The sequence below is a fragment of the Chiloscyllium plagiosum genome, chromosome 6 (assembly GCF_004010195.1).
Source record: "Chiloscyllium plagiosum isolate BGI_BamShark_2017 chromosome 6, ASM401019v2, whole genome shotgun sequence".
NCBI lineage: Eukaryota > Metazoa > Chordata > Chondrichthyes > Orectolobiformes > Hemiscylliidae > Chiloscyllium > Chiloscyllium plagiosum.
Window position 1 is genome coordinate 52,342,686 of NC_057715.1, and position 17,935 is coordinate 52,360,620.

General features: G+C 39.5%; 1 protein-coding gene across 14 annotated transcripts in view; it reads right to left on the reverse strand.

The window, feature by feature from the left end:
• Positions 1–17,935, reverse strand: part of LOC122550578 (protocadherin Fat 3-like) — a 794,139-nt gene that overhangs the window by 748,665 nt on the left and 27,539 nt on the right. For 12 of the 14 annotated variants that reach the window (XM_043691532.1, XM_043691531.1, XM_043691530.1 and 9 more), the window contains exon 2: positions 1,768–1,918. The exons of the other annotated variants lie outside the window; for them this stretch is intronic. The gene's annotated coding sequence lies outside the window, so the exon portion shown is untranslated. The remainder of the gene's footprint in view (positions 1–1,767; positions 1,919–17,935) is intronic. 14 annotated transcript variants of the gene reach the window in all.

Consider the following 17,935-nt stretch of genomic DNA (forward strand, 5'->3'; position numbering starts at 1 on the left):
ATGGTAAATTGCCTGTAGTGTTAGGTGTATTAGTCAGAGGGAAACGGGACTGGGTAGGTTACTCTTCGAAGGGTTGGTGTGGACTTGTTGGGCCAAAGGGCCTGTTTCCACACTGTAGGGAATCTAATCTAATTCCAGCATATTATTAAACTCAATTTACATTATCTGTCATGGTGGGATTTGAACACACCAACAATACATTCGCCTTTAGATTACCAGCCTAAATGACAATACCACTATGCCACCACTTTCACTTGAATTCCTCTTCCTCACCTGATCTCAACAGAGTCTCTGCAATGATTATAAGTGGTTGCAATAGTGCAAGGCATTCATATTATTTACTCCACAAGACTTCTGGTTTAAAAAAAAAGTGGATAATCCTAATCTGCACTCGACTCCAGCCAGCTTGAGTAAATTTAATGCAATATAACTGTCGATGGTTATGAAGAAACTGATCTATTCACTAAAGTCCTTTAGAGAAGGAAATCTGCCATCCTTACCTGGTCAGTGCTATGTACGACACCAGAAAATCCTCTGAAGTGCCTTAGTAAGTCATTCAGTTGAAGGACAACTTGAATGGCCAAGAAATGCTGGTCTTGCCAGCAATACACATTTAATAAAATAAAATTAGAAAAGAAAATACACACAAGATTACTTGTGGACTTCCAATAAGATGGCAAATGAACATTAAGGTCTAAATGTTTTTCCAATTTCATCTAAAAGCATGTTGTATCAGCAAGACCTAGATTTTTACCAAATGCTTTCATGAATTGCTCTGGCTTTTTTCTTTTGAGTTGGGTATCTTGCAGTGTACCCCATCAGTTAGACAGTTTCCTTTGTCCTTTTTCCTAGTTCAGGAAAAGTTCAAGATAATATTGACACATTGAAGGCAACAATGCAGTATTTCCTCACCAATACGATTTAAATATTAAGAAAGAGTGCAAAGATTGAGGACAGTGGTGAATTAGAGTCAAATCAAGAGCAGAAAGAAAAAGAGAGAAGAGAAAGCTTAGATGAAGGGGTGGGGTGGGGGCGGGGGGAAAGAAATGGAGGTTAAGAAAAGCAAATGTAGAAAAAAGAAGTGATTTTTTAACTTTTAATTTATTCCCTTTCGGAATGAGACTCTACATTTGAAATTCTTTTCTTTCCGTGTTAGAGAGGAGTTGGTTCTCTCTGAAGTACTAAATCTTCCCATTAAAGTATTGTAACCAACTTTGTGGTATCTTAAATGGGACAGTTAACATGCAAATGCAGAACTCAATCGCAAGTTTATGAATGTAATGTCATCGTTGCATGAAAAAAACAGAAAGAATCTAGCAATGTATGAAAAGTCACAATTTACAAGGTACCCCTTGCTTAATAAAAGCTGAACAATTTTAACATTGATAATTGCAACTCATCATGATTTTACTACTAATTAGACAGAATTTTCTGATCCACAGAATTTTAATCTAGCAGAGAACGGTAATTTAACTCAATGAATTCTTATATTAAGTGTTTTAGAATTTAGTTATTTTCTAGAAAACAAACAATTAGGATCTGTGCATTGGTGTCTGGTCCTATTTCTCACACTTGGCAATTATCCAAACTTTTGGACTTGCCAAATTGCACGTGTGACCTTTTGCAAAAAAACTAATTTGGCTGTTATTGTAAGAAAAATAGGGTGCCCTTGCAGCAAAAAGCTTTTAGTTTCAGGTAGGAAGGGGCATGGGAAGGGATCAGCCTGAAAAAGAGTTTCAGACAGGTAGCAAACTTTTTTTTACCTACCAGTGTTTAACAGTTGATGCAGTTACTGAGACATGCCAAGGAGGTTTTCCTATTGAGTCTATATTCCACCCATTATGTTGCAAGCTTGTCGAGATCCACAAAATGTTTATCAAGAAGGTCACTGTTCATAATGGATCCTTTCAGGTGACAGCTTGAATAGGAGGACAAGATAAATAGACCAAAATGTTACTTTATTTCTTGCACAATCTTATATTCTCATGTAACAACTCAGGATTTATGCCAAATAAGTCACTTAACAGCATACCAAAAGTATAAAACAGCTCACAGATGCCTTGTTTACTAGGGCAAACTCATTCATTAATTTCCCTTTGGAAAGCAGCCATCAGCACAATGGGACAATTTTTTTTCCTATCTGACAAGTTCATTATTATTATTGACAGCATGCACGTGATTATACAGACCCCAATTTTCAATCCAATAGTTTTAATCAACAGTAGGGAATTTAATTTGGTTAAGAGACAGCTGGTCTGCAACTGTACACAAAAAGTAGACTTGTGAATGCCTGTTAGCTTGGCAATCATTCTGCCTTCATTTTACATTAATCAATGGAGTAACAATTATTTGAAGGCCTATTAAATCTAGAAGAATGGTTCTTTAGAGTCCAGGGATATTCTCTTCAGGCCTGGTCTTCACTCATTGGCATTGTTGCAATAAAGGACTTAATGATGATCTAACAAAGATGCTCCATCACAAACGCAATGATGGTATTAACTAATGCAAGGGTGAAATCTTGTAGAGATGACAGGGGTCTCACCCACCAACTGGTGAGCTAGCAAATGCTCTTAGTCTCTTTTCAGAAAAACCTGCCACATTATGTGCTCACCACATTAGATGCCACTCACACATCCAATAGGCCAGCAGCAGGTCTTTCTCCATGACCCTTGATCCTCACGTGTGGAAGTTCAGTCTAGCAAGAGTTGCCAATCATAGACTTTTGTACTCAGCAGTGTCAGCAAGGATGCTGCCAGCATGGTGTCCAAGGTCTTGGACCGTGGAAGACCTAGGCACAGATGAGTGACAGTGGGAGGGGATGTGAGATGAAGGAATTGACAGAAAGATGCAGGAGTGGCCCTCAGCAGACTTCCATGGCTGTCAATGAGTTTATGATCCAGCTGATGTAACTATTAGACAAGTGAGAGCCCAGAACAAAATCTGGCCTGACAGATCAAATTTTGCTTTTTCTAATTTAATGTGGCCGTCTTTCACTAAAACATCAGTGTGCAAGTCATCAATAACTTGAACGTTTATTACACAAAAGAAATAAAGTTTAAAAAAGGCTGTCCAAATATAACACTTTAAAAGATTTCACATTAAAAAATATCCTAAATATCCACCCACCAAATCAATATACAAGTGCTCAAGAACCACAAAAAGTTTCCTTCGAATCAAACCAGGTGCTGTTTCTTTCAGTTCTGGTCCCGAGAGCTGTGAAGCCTTTTTCGTGAATCATCAGACAACTGAGATCTTAGACATTCTCAGCTTTGAATAACCAATGCAGATTTTACTCTTGGTCTGAACACTTTATAAACTAAAATCTTTTCCACTGAACTAATTTTCTCCTAACTTTTGTGAGTAACCTCCATTATAGGAGAAACTATATACACAACTGGCATCAGTTACTTCCCATTCATGCTGCTCAAAAGCTCTACAATCCCTTTTTTTAAAGCTAATAATTATTAGCCAGCTAATGCCTCTCATTGTTTTCTTTCCTGTCATAAATCCCTACGATAAATAGATTTCCATTAATACTCCTGGAGGCATGAACTGCTATAAAATCCTTGTTCTGAAAATAATGACCTAGAGTCAGACTAAACCCACTTGGCACTAATTTAAGATCTAAAAAATGCTAAAACAAAATTATATGAATGTGTTTTATAGAATGTGAAATTTATGTATAAAATAAATAAATCACATACCGTTTATAACCATGGCCTTAATCATAATGTAGTGGGGAGTGGGTTGCAGATGGCAAGGTCATCACCTGTCACCATGAGACACCTTTACTAAATTTACCACAAGGATGTGCCTCAAACTTCATCCAAAAGATTCCAGTTTTGACGGAGGGGTTACTATATAGCCCAGGGATTCAAACCTCATTGCCCCAAGATAAAGTCAGCATAGCCCTACCATACCATAGGATATGGTAGGGCTGAAGAAGGGCTTATGCCTGAAACGTCGATTCTCCTGTTCCCTGGATGTTGCCTGACCTGCTGCGCTTTTCCAGCAACACATTTTCAGCTCTGATCTCCAGCATCTGCAGACCTCACTTTCTCCCCATACCATAGGGCTACTCAGAGATAAACAATGTTTGTTTAAACTCAGGATCACTACACTTCAGATGAAAGCAGAGGTTGAGAAGGAGAGTCGTTCATGGCAACCTCAGCCAGTGTGGGAACTGAACCCATGCTGCTGGTGTCACTCAGCATCGCAACCAGCCAACTGAATTGATGACTGGCCTGGAAAATGTGCAATGTCATTACTATTCTAATGAATGTTATAGATGATTCAACACTATTGCTGTACTCATTTGGATATAAATGCTGTTTTATGACCTTATTCTCCACAACCACCTAATGAAGAAGCAGTGCCTTGAAAGCTAGTGTTTCCAAATAAACCTGTTGGACTATAACCTGGTGTTGTGTGATTTTTATCTTTGTCCACCACAGTCCACTACCAACATCTCCAAGTTAGGTCTTGCTGCATATCAAAGTTGAAACTTTATTGCTGGAACAGCACAGCAGGTCAGGCAGCATCCAGGGAACAGGAGATTCGATGTTTCGGGCACAGGCCCTTCTTCAGGAATGGAGAAGGGCCTGTGCCCGAAACGTCGAATCTCCTGTTCCCTGGATGCTGCCTGACCTGCTGTGCTGTTCCAGCAATAAAGTTTCAACTTTGATCTCCAGCATCTGCAGACCTCACTTTCTCCTCAAAGACAAATGCTAACCAGCCAACCACAGAATACTGATGAAATAAACAGCAAATCAAACTGGGACTGACTGGCTTTGGCAAATGCAGAGGGATTTTCAAAGTTCTGGGACAAATTGCGGTTTTCTACTATAGTTTTCTGTAGGGTTGAAGAACTGTTGAATGTTCTGCAAAAAGAATCCCAATCAGTAAGAAATAAGTAAATTCATTCTGGGGGTCAAAAAGTTTTTGCACTCAACAACGACTTCAAAATTAGATAGACAGTCATGGTTATGAATTATTTATTATCCAAGGATTACATGAAGGCTTGGCATCCATCATTTGAAACCTTTATTGAGCTAGCAAATTGTAATTTTTCTTTTTTGTTTCTCTCAAACATGTTAGTCTGAGTGACCGTGGGGGATATGATGAAAGATTTTATTTAAATCGTAGGTATCAGATTAGATTGTTGTTTAGCTTTGTGCAGGTACAGTTACTGTATTATTAATAAGTTGTTATTTTTGTTTAAGTTATCAACTTGATATCCAAGATCTGTTATTTATAAAAGTCTGGTCAAAACAGTTGGCAGAATTGAGTTATTGAAAATTTTAATTTCACTATATTGCAAATCCAGGGAAAGGAAGGCTGATTTGATTTGGCTTGCTACCCCTGGTCAAAATACGATAATGTTAACATTTTCACAGACTTCTGGCTTATATTGTGACATTTGCACAACTGTCAGAACTTAAAAGATATTCCTGATGTATTTTAGCTACATGTAGGAAGAGTGAACAGATAGTTTAAAGTGTTTAATCAAAGAGATCTTCAATTAAATATATGCTATATCTAAAACTAATAATCTGTTTGTTCACAGTAAATTAGATCAGAAACCTAGCCTATTATCTCTGCCACACTTCTATCATGAATGCCAAACTAAGATGAAATAATATAGTGGAAAAATAGTGAATTGAAAGCACAGGCAAATTTAAAACATTAAAATTGTGCGGCACAGTGGCACAGTGGTTAGCATTGCTGCCTCACAGCGCCAGAGACCCGGGTTCAATTCCCGCCTCAGGCGACTGACTGTGTGGAGTTTGCACGTTCTCCCCGTGTCTGCGTGGGTTTCCTCCGGGTGCTCCGGTTTCCTCCCACAGTCCAAAGATGTGCAGGTTAGGTAAATTGGCCATGCTAAATTGCCCATAGTGTTAGGTGAAGGGGTAAATGTAGGGGTATGGGTGGGTTGCGCTTCGGCAGGGCGGTGTGGACTTGTTGGGCCGAAGGGCCTGTTTCCACACTGTAAGTAATCTAATCTAATCTAATCTAATCTAAAATTAATTATTGCACACCTATCATGTATTCTCCTTATGCAGTGCACATTTACTGTTACCTATCCAAGTGTTAAGTGCTGGAGAATGAAAAAAGATTAATATTTCATGCTCATACCTGTTTTCTGAATGAATCTAGTCCAATAACTCCTTGGGCCAGGTTACAAGGCAAGTCTTCAAATCACTGGCATTACACCCAATTCTGCAATGACTACCTCATTCTACACACCTGAGTCTTCACAACTGACAAAGTGCCAAAATAGAATGGGGATAACATCACACAAAGCTCTACAATCTTCATTGCCTCCAACCACTGCTTTGCTGCTCACCACTCCCCAAGAAGTGATCTGCAATGTTACAAGTCTGCAAGGTTCAACTGCCATGCATGCTTTTCTCTCAATTTTAAATGGACAACAGAAATGCCAAGTACTCAAGTTCTGCAGCCATAGCATTAATTTTTGATGGATCAGAAATTATTCATGATTCAAACAATAAAATATTCTAACAGATTTGTACTGATTATGCAAATTATTGTGATAATTGGTCAAGAGACAATTGGGCCAGTTTTATTCCACTTCAGTTGCGACACAGTTGTTAGCCATCTTGCCTCAGAATGTTCAGGTTCATAACTTCAACTTATGAATCAAAGCACCCTCTCCAAAGCATCCACATCCTTTTGGTAATGTGGCAACCAGAACTGTATGCAGTATTCCATGTGTATTCCAAACCTGTAATAAGTAATCTAAAACTTTACAAACTAATTAGGGTAGAGAGATCATACGTTATAAGGTGATGTTGTCAAAACAGGACAGTAAGGAAGACTTTACAAATATAGAACAGTATACAAGTTCCATGTAGTGCAACATGAACCCATGATCACGGTTGAGGCCAGCTTCACGGACACGGAACTTGGCTATCAGTTTCGGTTTGACGATTCTGATTGTTGTGGATCTTGAAGGCCACCTTGGATGATGTTTACCTGAAGATTAGAGGATGCATGTCCTTGACCTGAACTGTTCCAACTGGGAAGGAACATCTCTGTCTGGCAATTGCTGCAGGTGTTTATTCTTCCATCATTGTAGCGTCTGTACTGTCTTGCCAATATACCATGCCTTGGGGTTAGGGAAGTGCAGCATCATGAGGTTATCCATGAGCTTGCAGTAAAATGAAGGACTGAGCTGCCAGTCCTTGGAGATGCGCTTGTCCAAGTATGATACTGATTCTGAAGAGCAGTCCATGATAAGTTTCATCCTACCATCAGACTCGTTAATATAGTTGTGTATTCATTTCAATGATTCCTCACCATGACTCCAAAGAAGAAAATTTCAATGTATCTGGTGTAGAACATCAGTTGGAGGTCCTGTGCAGCAGAGGAGTCTTGCTTGAACTTGTGTATGAAAAATATTGGCAGATTTAGATCCCATGGCTGTTCTGTGCCTGAATGAAGAGCTGGTTGATGAGGTGAAGATGTTATAGCGAAGGTGAAGAGGTTATGGTCAAGGATGAAGCTGATAAGTTGTAATGTTGTGTCTAGAGATTGGTGGTTGTTGGTATTGAGTACCAAGGCTGTTGCAATGATGTTATCCTGGAGGATGCTGGTGTAGAGTGCAGAAATGTCCATTATGACTAGGTATTCAGAGTGGTTAGGCAGAAGAAAAAAAAAAATCACTTCAAATGACAACCATTTAAGTTTAAATTCATAGGAATTATTCCAGTCTATAGAAACTTGAAAGATGACCAGCAATACACCCACTTTTTCTTCAGGCTCTTCAAGTACACTGTTATACAGATTATCAGATCCTGGGATTTTAATGGCCTTTTTTCCTATCAAGTTTCCTCATGAATACTGATTTTCTTCAGTTCCTCCATCTCACTAGATCCTGTGTATTCCAACATTTTTGGAGTGTTATTTGTGACACCCTTTGTAAAGATTGAACCAAAAGGTGCGTTTGGTCTGCTATCCTTTTGCTCCACTTTATAACTTGCCCTATTTCTGATTGCAAGGGGCCTACATTTGTCTTTACTAATCTTTTCACATAGCTAAGGACATGTGTGATTGAAAGAAAAATTAAAACAGTATATGCTCCAACTTGAAATATTTTATGTTTCTAAATGAAATAATGATAAAATTTTCATTTTAAAAGTTAAGATGGACGTAATTTGCCCCCCACATTACCCCTTTTCTCATCAGCAATCTTGCATTCCTGAATTCCTGCTCCTTGATCTTCCTGGTCAATGCAGAGCCTCCCCATTTGTCAAGTCTACTTTGCAACCTCTCCCTTCACCCAAATCTCAGGGTTGTGGCCTCTTCCCAACTACATGAGCACCGAGTTGCAGCCTCTAACACCTTCCCAACCAACCCTCACTGCTTCTCTCCCGGACTTGTTCTTGCTCAAGATCAATATTCAATACAAAAGTTGGAAATGTTGGGGAAATGCTTAGTTAACGAAGTGGAGGTTTGTAGGCTTGCTACTTTTAAAAGGTTCTGTCTTTTCTCTCCTCCTTGTCAGACTGAGTTACTTTTTCCTTTTGAATGAAACTGACTGGTGAAAACCTGGTTGCTGAGAGCTATGTCAAAATCACTGTGCAGTGTATAATGAATGTAATGACAGGTGCATATCACATTCTCAGTGAAGCTTTTAATGAAGTACATGCATACAATGTTGGAAAAGGTAGATGAATTTCAAATGGAAACTCAAATATAAGGGAGTGTAACTCTTGACTTATTGAAAGTAAAGCCTTTTAACACTGAAGGATAGTTACTGTAAATGTTAGACATAATTCTAAATATCAACAATACCAGCATTTATAAAGTATTATTGCAATAAAAATGTTCCAAGGTGCATGGCAGAGGAGTTATCAAAAAATTTGGCATAGGTACATAATGAAATATTCGAGTGTATGATGAAAGCTTGTTCAAGGAGACAGATTTTCACGAGTGACTGAAGATCAGACACATTTAGGAATGGAATTCTAGAATTTGGATTTCAGGCACCTGACAGCAGAGCTGTCGATGGAGGAGTTATGGGGTGGGGGGATATGCAAGTGTGTAGATTCGGTAACCAAACCCTCAAAGGGTCATTGACCAAAGCAGGTCACAAAGATTAGATTACATTAGATTACATTAGATTACATTAGATTACATTAGATTACATTAGAGCGGGAATTGAACCCGGGTCTCGGGCGCTGTGAGGCAGCAGTGCTAACCACTGTGCCACCATGCCACCCACGGTGGAGGAGTATGTTCATAGGAGAGGTCTGATCTAAAAAGGAGTTTACTTTAAAATGTTATAATTTTGAATTTTAATTCTCATCACTTTGGGAGCCAAGGTAGCTCAGCAAGTACAAGGTAAAGGATTGACAGGACCTGACATAAGATAGACTACTGTTAGGATTTTCCTCTGATGTTAATACCAGACAAGTCAGATTCCAACCGGATTGATACATCAAGTTTCACTTTTACAGCAGTTATATGGATACATATGAGTCTGCAGATGTTCTGTAATAGAAAAACAAATTGAACTACACAAAAAAAACAACACAAAGCTAAACACCTGTACAGTCCGTTCTCTTATGATCTTGATTCGTAATGAATCACACAACAGCTGCGCGATTTAAACTAATGGGGTAGGAATTGTGTTGTGTTATACCCAATATAGGTAAGGAAAGTTCATGTCTGTAAATAATAGTTTAAAGTTTTCAATTATGTTAAAGCCAATTTGCATTGAAGAAATTGTTCATAGAAAAAAAAGTTTAAAAGATTTTAAACATTAATAATAAAAATCTTAAAATCAAAGCTTCAAACTGTTTCCCACATCAGGCACTACAGAGACTTATTCCCAGACCAAGAAAACCAAAAGATAGTTGCCATGGTCCTACTGATCTTTCATTATAGAGACACTGTAGTGGTCACCACACCTTGGGCAAGGGAGGTTTACCTCAGCCATTGTGGGAATTGAACTCATGCAGTGATGTCACTCTACAGTGAAAACCAATCGTCCGGCCATCTGAGCTAAGTATTAGAATGGCTGGCTCATATCATCTAGCCAGGTACAATTAGTTCATGAAGACTTCTCTGCATCAAGTACATGGGAATAGGCAGTTATGAATTCTTATTCATTGCTCTGTTCATCTCTTAATTGCCCTATGTTGCTGTTCTTTGCCATTTTCCCACCCTTCATGATTTTTGAGAGCTAGGCCTTCTAACTTGATTGATAAAGGAGATAAGGATATTAATTGATACTTTCCAACAGGGAGATGAAGAAAATACCCACATATACTGTACTGAACCAACCTACCCAAGAACCACAACTTTCATCATAAAATGATAAAAAGAAAGCTTCCATGATGCACAGGACTTACTCTGTTCAATCCACCCTGTGAGAGCAACTTTTAGCTATGCAATTCAGAATTCATTACAGCTGCAAACTTCATCAGAATTCTGAAAAGTCTTTCACTTCAGAAAGTGAATCCCAAAACAAACTAGGCCTGAACCATCTGTAAAGATTGATCTCATTTTCATCTTCAAATACAAGGCTTATCCTTCCTTTAAACCTTTGTATCTATATTTTAACCTAGTAACTTTATCACTTCCTATTGAGCAATAATTGTCTAATAAACAAACCTATATTAAAATATAGGTTATTATGCTGGTTTTCTTACTAGAGCTGTATTCAAGGTTATACAAATTTGTAATTCATTGACTTTTGGAGGACATCCCTGTCTATGGTGTCAGATATCTGAATACATCTGCAAAGAGTATTTTTCCATGACAAGCTGCCACTTTGTGAAGCAGCTGTGTTAATTTGCATTCGGCAACTCCATTAGAACTTCTGTCAGTAAGTCACTGACTTGGAGGCCTTTATTTTTCCCTGAAATAGTTTACTTTTAATCCCCAAGGATTGACAATGCTGGTTAACTACCAATAGATGGGCTTGTAGTTAAGCAGTTTCTGTTACAGTAGTTAGACTTCACAGCAAGAGAGCAAGTATGTAATAGTGTGTGTGTGTATACATGTGAGAGAGAGCATATAGTGTAGTGGGGTCGCCTGTGGTGTGACATGAACCCAAGGTCCCGGTTTAGGCCATTCTTATGGGTATCAAACATGGCTATCAGCCTCTGCTCAGCCACTGCGTTATTGAGTATCACAAAGCTCGCCTTAGAGGATGGTCATCTGACGATCAGAGGTCAAATGTCACTGACTGCTGAGGTATTCACCGACCATGAGGGAATATCTCGGTTTGGAAACTGTTGCGCGGTGTCCATTCATCCGTTGTCGTCTGCTCTCACTGATGTACCATGCCTCGGGGCATCCTTGCCTGCAGTGTATGAGATAGACAGCATTGACAGTCACATGAATACCTGCCACGTACATGGTGGGTGATGTCTCCACGTGTAAAAGTGGTATTTGTGTCAACATTCTGACATGTCTCGCAGTGGTTGCCATGACAGTGTTGTACGGTGTTGTGGTCAATGTTGTCCTGAAAGCTGGGCAGTTTGCCCAGTTCAATGGTCTGTCTAAGATTTGGCAGTTGTTTAAAGATGAAAAGTGGAGGCATAGGGAAGATCTTGGGAAGGTGCTCATCCTCAATGTGTTGCAGGCTGCAAAGAACATGGCGTAATATCTCCAGTCCCAGGAAGTACTGTGCAACAAAGGGTATCCTATCGGATGCATCTCATGTCTGTCTCCTGAGGTGGTAATTACGGTTTCTCGCTGTGGCATGTTGGGACTGGCAATCAACGAGTTCAGCATCATACCTTATTCTTAAGAGGGTGTCCTTCAGCACCTTCAGGTGTCAGTTAAATTCCTCCTTATCTGATCCTGTGTATGAGTAGGGCTTGTCCGTAGGGGATAGCTATTTTAACATGTTTTGGGTTGAAGTTAGAGAAGTTCAGCACCATGGAGGTTATTCATGGTTTTGCGGAAGAGTGAGGTACTGAGGTGCCGGTCCTTGATCGAGATGTTGTCCAAGAACAAGACAGATAAGGAGTAGTCCATGGAATGTCTGATGGTGGGATGAAACCGGTTGATATCACTGTGTAGTTGTTTCAATTATTCCTGGCCATGGGTCCAAAAGGAAGAAAATGTCAGTATTTCTGGTGGATAGTGCTGGTTGGAGGTCCTATGCAGCAAAGAATTCTTGTTCAAACTTGTGCATGAAAATGTTGGCATAATGAGGTGCTAATTTTGTCCCCATGGCTGCTCCATTAGTTGTCAAAGATGAAAACACGATCTGCAAGCAGCCAGTCCATGTAACATTTTATAAATTCCTACTTTGGAAAATAGAACCAGTCTGACTCAAGATTTGGATACAGGCAGACTCTAACCTCACACCTTTAATGTATTGTCGGAGATGAGAGGTCACTTTTTTTTAAATATATAAAACCTTAAGTTATCTTGAGAATATGATGTAAAAGAAGTTGTAAGATTTACAGGTTAATGAACTGAAACCTGTAACCCATTCTAAAAGAAAAAAGACTTAACAGCAATCCAGATTTGTTCAACATAATGGTTCAGTTGCATGACACTAATCTTTTACTATAAAATCTGCGTTTTATGGTCCTGCTCCACAGCTCCCTGATGAAGGAGCAGTGCTCCAAAAGCTAGTGCTTCCAAATAAACCTGTTGGACTACAACCTGTTGTGTGATTTTTAATTTTAACTTCTGGTTAACTATACCATGAAGTCCCAGTAACCTGATGGACACCTGATGACCACACTCCCCCATACAAGGATCACACCCCTCTCACCACATGGAAACAAGCTTCCCACTCCCACTGACTGTTAACAAAGCCAATCCCTAACCCCAACAAACAAACAACATTCTTGGTACAACAAGCAATGAACAAAGTTGTTAACGACAAAAATAAACAGCCCAATACCAAAATTATGTACACTGTACCAACAAGACACCAGATAGCTCAGCCTATGATTAGCTCCAATATCCTCCTCACGGCTTACTGGACCATTTCATCTGTTTTCTATAGAATCTCTACACTGCTGATAGAGACCATTTAGCCCATCAAGTCTGCACTGACCCTCTGAACAGCATCCCATTCAAATCCACACCTGATCCTATCCCTGTAACTCAACATTTACCGTGACTCATCCACCTAATTGACCCATCCTTAGACACTATGCGTTAATTTAGTGTGGCCAATCCACCAAGGCGGCACACCTTGGGGACTGTGGGAGGAAACCAAAACACCTGGCAAAAACCCACACAGACACCAAGAGAATGTACAAACTCCACAGTCATTTGCAATCAAACTTACCTTCTGGTATTGACCCTTTTATGAATGGGAACAGCTTCTTGGTATCTACTCTGTATAGATTCCTCAAGATTTGAAACTATCAAACCTCACCATCTTCTCAACTCTAAGGGGAACAGTTTCGACTTCTTCAATCTATCTCATAATTGAGGTTTCTCATCCTAGAATCATTTTGATATTGATACCACGAATGACTGTGATTGGCACTTCCAAGTAGTTTAAAAGATAATAACCTACTCCTGTGCCTATTGAAGTCTCTTGAGCCTGCTCTGCCAATCAACAGAACAATGGCAGATCTGACACTCTATAGATCCATTTTCTTGCCCCTTCCCAATAACACTATTTCCTACTGATCAATAATCTACCCCAGCCTGAAGTAGACAGACTCTTACCTCCTGCAAAGACTTTCAACAACTCTCAAATCTCAGGAAATTCCTCCTCATCTCAGCCTTAAATTGGCTCCCTTTTATTCTGAGGCTGTGCTAACTGCTCCTAACATGTTCATGGTTGGGAAATCTCCTCTCAGCATTTCCCTTGTCGGATTCTTAAGGACTTGACATGTCTCAATTAGATAATCTTTCATTCTTTTAAATTCCAAGGAGTACAGTCCCAACCTATTTAAACTTTACATATAGTGCAATCCCTCCATACACGGATCATCCGAGCTGACTGAATTCTTCCCTGGGATGAGGGCTTTGTCTTATGATGTAAAGGTGAGCATATTGGGCCTTTATTTCTTGGTGTTTAAATTAATGAGAAGTGATCTCACAGAAATATGCAAGATTCTAAAGATGCTTGATATGGTAGATGTTAAAGGCTCATTTCCACTGGTTGGGGAATCTAAAGCGTGGATGACAGTCTTAGGATAAGGGGTGTCATTTACCGTTGAGATTGAGAAATTTCTTGACTCAAAAAAGGAGAGTGGACATATGCAATAATCTTTTCGAAGATCGCCGATTTTTTAACATTGGGCAATGAACATTCAATACATCTTATGTAGGAAAGTAGCTTTAAAACTGCAAATAAAGCACATGAAATATTATTGCATGTATGAAATTGTTCATGCTACCTTATTTTCGGTGTTATATATTTTAATTGAAATATAAGCATAAAATAGACACAATGACAATACCATGTCCAAATGGAATACCTTGCGTATTTACTTAACGCTTAGACTGTTCCATTGAAAAGAACAAGCACATAACACAAAGATCACGACAGAGGGTGAAATAAAGCATGGATGGCACAGACCAAATGTTACAGGACTAGCTAGTGAAACAGTGGAAGAAACACATGAAGTTGCAACAGTGAAATATGAGGGTCAAAGATAAAAAAAACATCCATTCTAACCACTGTGGGCTTACATAGGAACAGTAGTAGGCCATTCACGCTCTTCAGCTGTTCTACTATTTGGATGACCCTTGTATTGAAGAATCACTGCATTCGAAACATTAACTCTACTTTCTTCCCCAGATGCTGCCAGACCTGTGTTTACCAGCAATTTCTGTTTTTATTTCAGATCTCCAGTATATACAGTCTTTGTTATTTTCTGAAAACCAGCAATTCCTGGTGAGCAAAATATTTAGATGAGTGAACTTTGTGGACTGGTGCAATTTAACTGTGGTTCCCTATTTTATTCCATTCACTCCTAAAACTATGATTATTGTGTGTGCAGGGGTTAGGGATTTAATGAAAGTGTTATATGCCAGTTTATCTGTTGTTAGTGTCTAATTGCATTTAATAAATAGCAATTATTGTCCAGTATGGTAATAGAGTCTATTTTCTATCAACTCAGGACAGAAAATCAGATAAATAAAGGTAATTCTTGAACTTATTTTAAAATCTAGCTTGTATGATGAATCGATGTACAGTAAGAAATTTCACTAAAAATGCAGAAGGATAAGCACTCAACACTAGAGAGAGAAAAAAAGTGAACAAACTGGACTTTGAAGCCATTGTATAATACAATGAGAGATGGAAGATGTATTTAATTTCAATATTTAATGTAATGCCTCATTACGAAGATACAGTTATCACCCTGATTAAAGTTGTCTACTGCTGTCAAGATTCATGTATATTATGACTCTCTGCTACTTGATTATTACACCCACTACCTACCACTTTAAACACAATTTTCACATCCAGATATAACCCTCAAGCTGAATTTCATATCCAACCTCAAAGAAGGACAGGTTGGATCAGATATAGCCCTGTCTTCAATATGCATTTTTTAAAAATGGCTCAGGGATCATTCTAATCCCAAAGCCCTAGCCCTGGAATGAGATTTGAACCTACGCTTTTACAGAGGGGAAAGCATTGGTTGAATAACAGGAATCATACCTTCAGGTACTGCTACTGAGCATGTGGAGAAAGGAATTATGTCTCTGATGTCAGATCACATGAAACTGGATCCTGGCACTGTAGAGCTCCAGGCAAGACCATCCTCTGTACATAGTTATAAAATAAAGCCTGTTGCTGTTAACTGAAGAGTGCAAATCACATTACAACAATGTTACCTGTAATAATAACTTTCAAGCTCCTCAGATAAATAGTTCACCAGAATTAAATGGGCAGGAAAAATATCCACTGAGCTCAAATTTATAGACACAGATGATTAAAATCATTACAACTGGATAGGAAGACATCACTAAGTGAACAAAGAAAAACATAGCACAGAAGCAGGCCCTTTGGCCCTCCAAGCCTGCTCTGACATTTTGCCCTTCCATACTAAAGCCATCTTCACTTTCAGGATTCATATCTTTCTCTTCCTTTCCTATTTTTGTTTTTCTTGAATGCTACCATTGTGTCTGCTTCCACAACCTCCTCTGGCAGTATGTTCCAGGCACTCACCACCCTTTATGCGAAAAGTTTGCCTCACACATCTTTTTAACATCCCCTTTGACCTTGAACCCCCCATCCCCTAGTAATTACCCCTCCACCCTCAGAAAAAGCCTCATGCCTTCCACTCTATCCATGCAATTCACAATCTTATAAACTTCTATCAAGTCACCCTTCAACCTCCTGTGTCCTATTGAAAACAAACGGCACGGTGGCACAGTGGTTAGCACTGCTGCCTCACAGCACCAGAGACCCGGGTTCAATTCCCACGTCAGGCGACTGACTGTGTGGAGTTTGCACATTCTCCCTGTGTCTGCGTGGGTTTCCTCCGGGTACTCCGGTTTCCTCCCACAGTTCAAAGATGTGCAGGTCAGGTGAATTGGCCATGCTAAATTGCCCGTAGTCGTAGGTAAGAGGTAAATGTAGGGGAATGGGTCTGGGTGGGTTGCGCTTCGGCGGGTCGGTGTGGACTTGTTGGGCCGAAGGGCCTGTTTCCACACTGTAATCTAATCTAATCTAATCTAAACCCTGCCTATCCAACCTTTCTTCATAGCTAAAATTCCCCCATACCAGACAACATCCTGGTAAACCTTTCCTGTAACCTCTCCAAAGCATCCACATACTTCTGGTAGTGTGGTGACCAGAACTGTATGCAATATTCCAAGTGTAGCCTAATTAAAATTCTATAAAGCTGCAACATAACTTGCCTATCCTTATACAGGTAGTTCTTCGACAACAAGATGACTGCATTCTTATGCAACCCTATGTTAGAGAAAAATTGTGCTTTATAAACAGCAACTGAAGTGTTGGCAATGTAATCACATTATAGCCAACGCACATTTTAAAAGTTCACACTTTAGAAACAGTGACCTCCAACTCAGCAATTGTGTTATAGTGAAGTTGCGTTAACAAAATGCGCATTATTAGTAGAACAATCTGTACTCAATGCCCTTTCTAATGAAGGCAAGCATGCCATAAGGCTTTTTTTCCTACCTCATCTACCTGCACTGCCATGTTCAATGATCTGTGCACCTGCACACTCCGATCCCTCTGCATTTCAATACTGTTAAAGGTTCTGTCCTCTGTATAATTTCCACCTGCATTTGACCTTCCAAAATACATTTGTCAAAATGGAGGTAAAGCAGAGGAAGGCAGTGGTTTTTAAGTATATGCAACATACCATGAATGATCAAAAAAGGCATGTTGGGTTTGAAGGCAGAATATGAAAATACAATATTGAACATTCCTGGAAAATTTCTAATTTTCTGGACTTTGTTGTCCTCAGTGCCTACCTCACTACTGAACTTTGCATCAACACAGGTGTGTTGCATTTAGTTTGCACATCTAAGTCATCGATACAGATTATAAATAGCTGAGGCAATAAACATTTGAGTCTATTACAGATTCCATGCAAATTTTTGATTGACTGGATTTTGCTCCAATTGCAATGAGTTTCCCACCCCATTTGAAGAACTGACAAGTCAACATCATTGCCAAGAGGGTGATACAACAATTAAATCCCTTCAAGGAACCTAACTGACCATCATTGGGCCTCCCTGGCAATTACTGCTTCTGGGGGCCAACATTTCATTCACATCTGCTCACCTAAGGCTCGTGCCCAATCACACAACTATCCTGGTGCTGGATTTGCTCTATTGCTTACAAACAAAAAGGTATCTAAAATGAAGGACCTAGCTGTCATAGCCAGACAGCAAAACAGCTTTGTGGGGCGTCTGGGTGGTACAGGAAATCTGCTCAAGTTTGGGGGGGGTTTGGAGTCATCACAAACTTCTGGTGGTCTCAGGGATG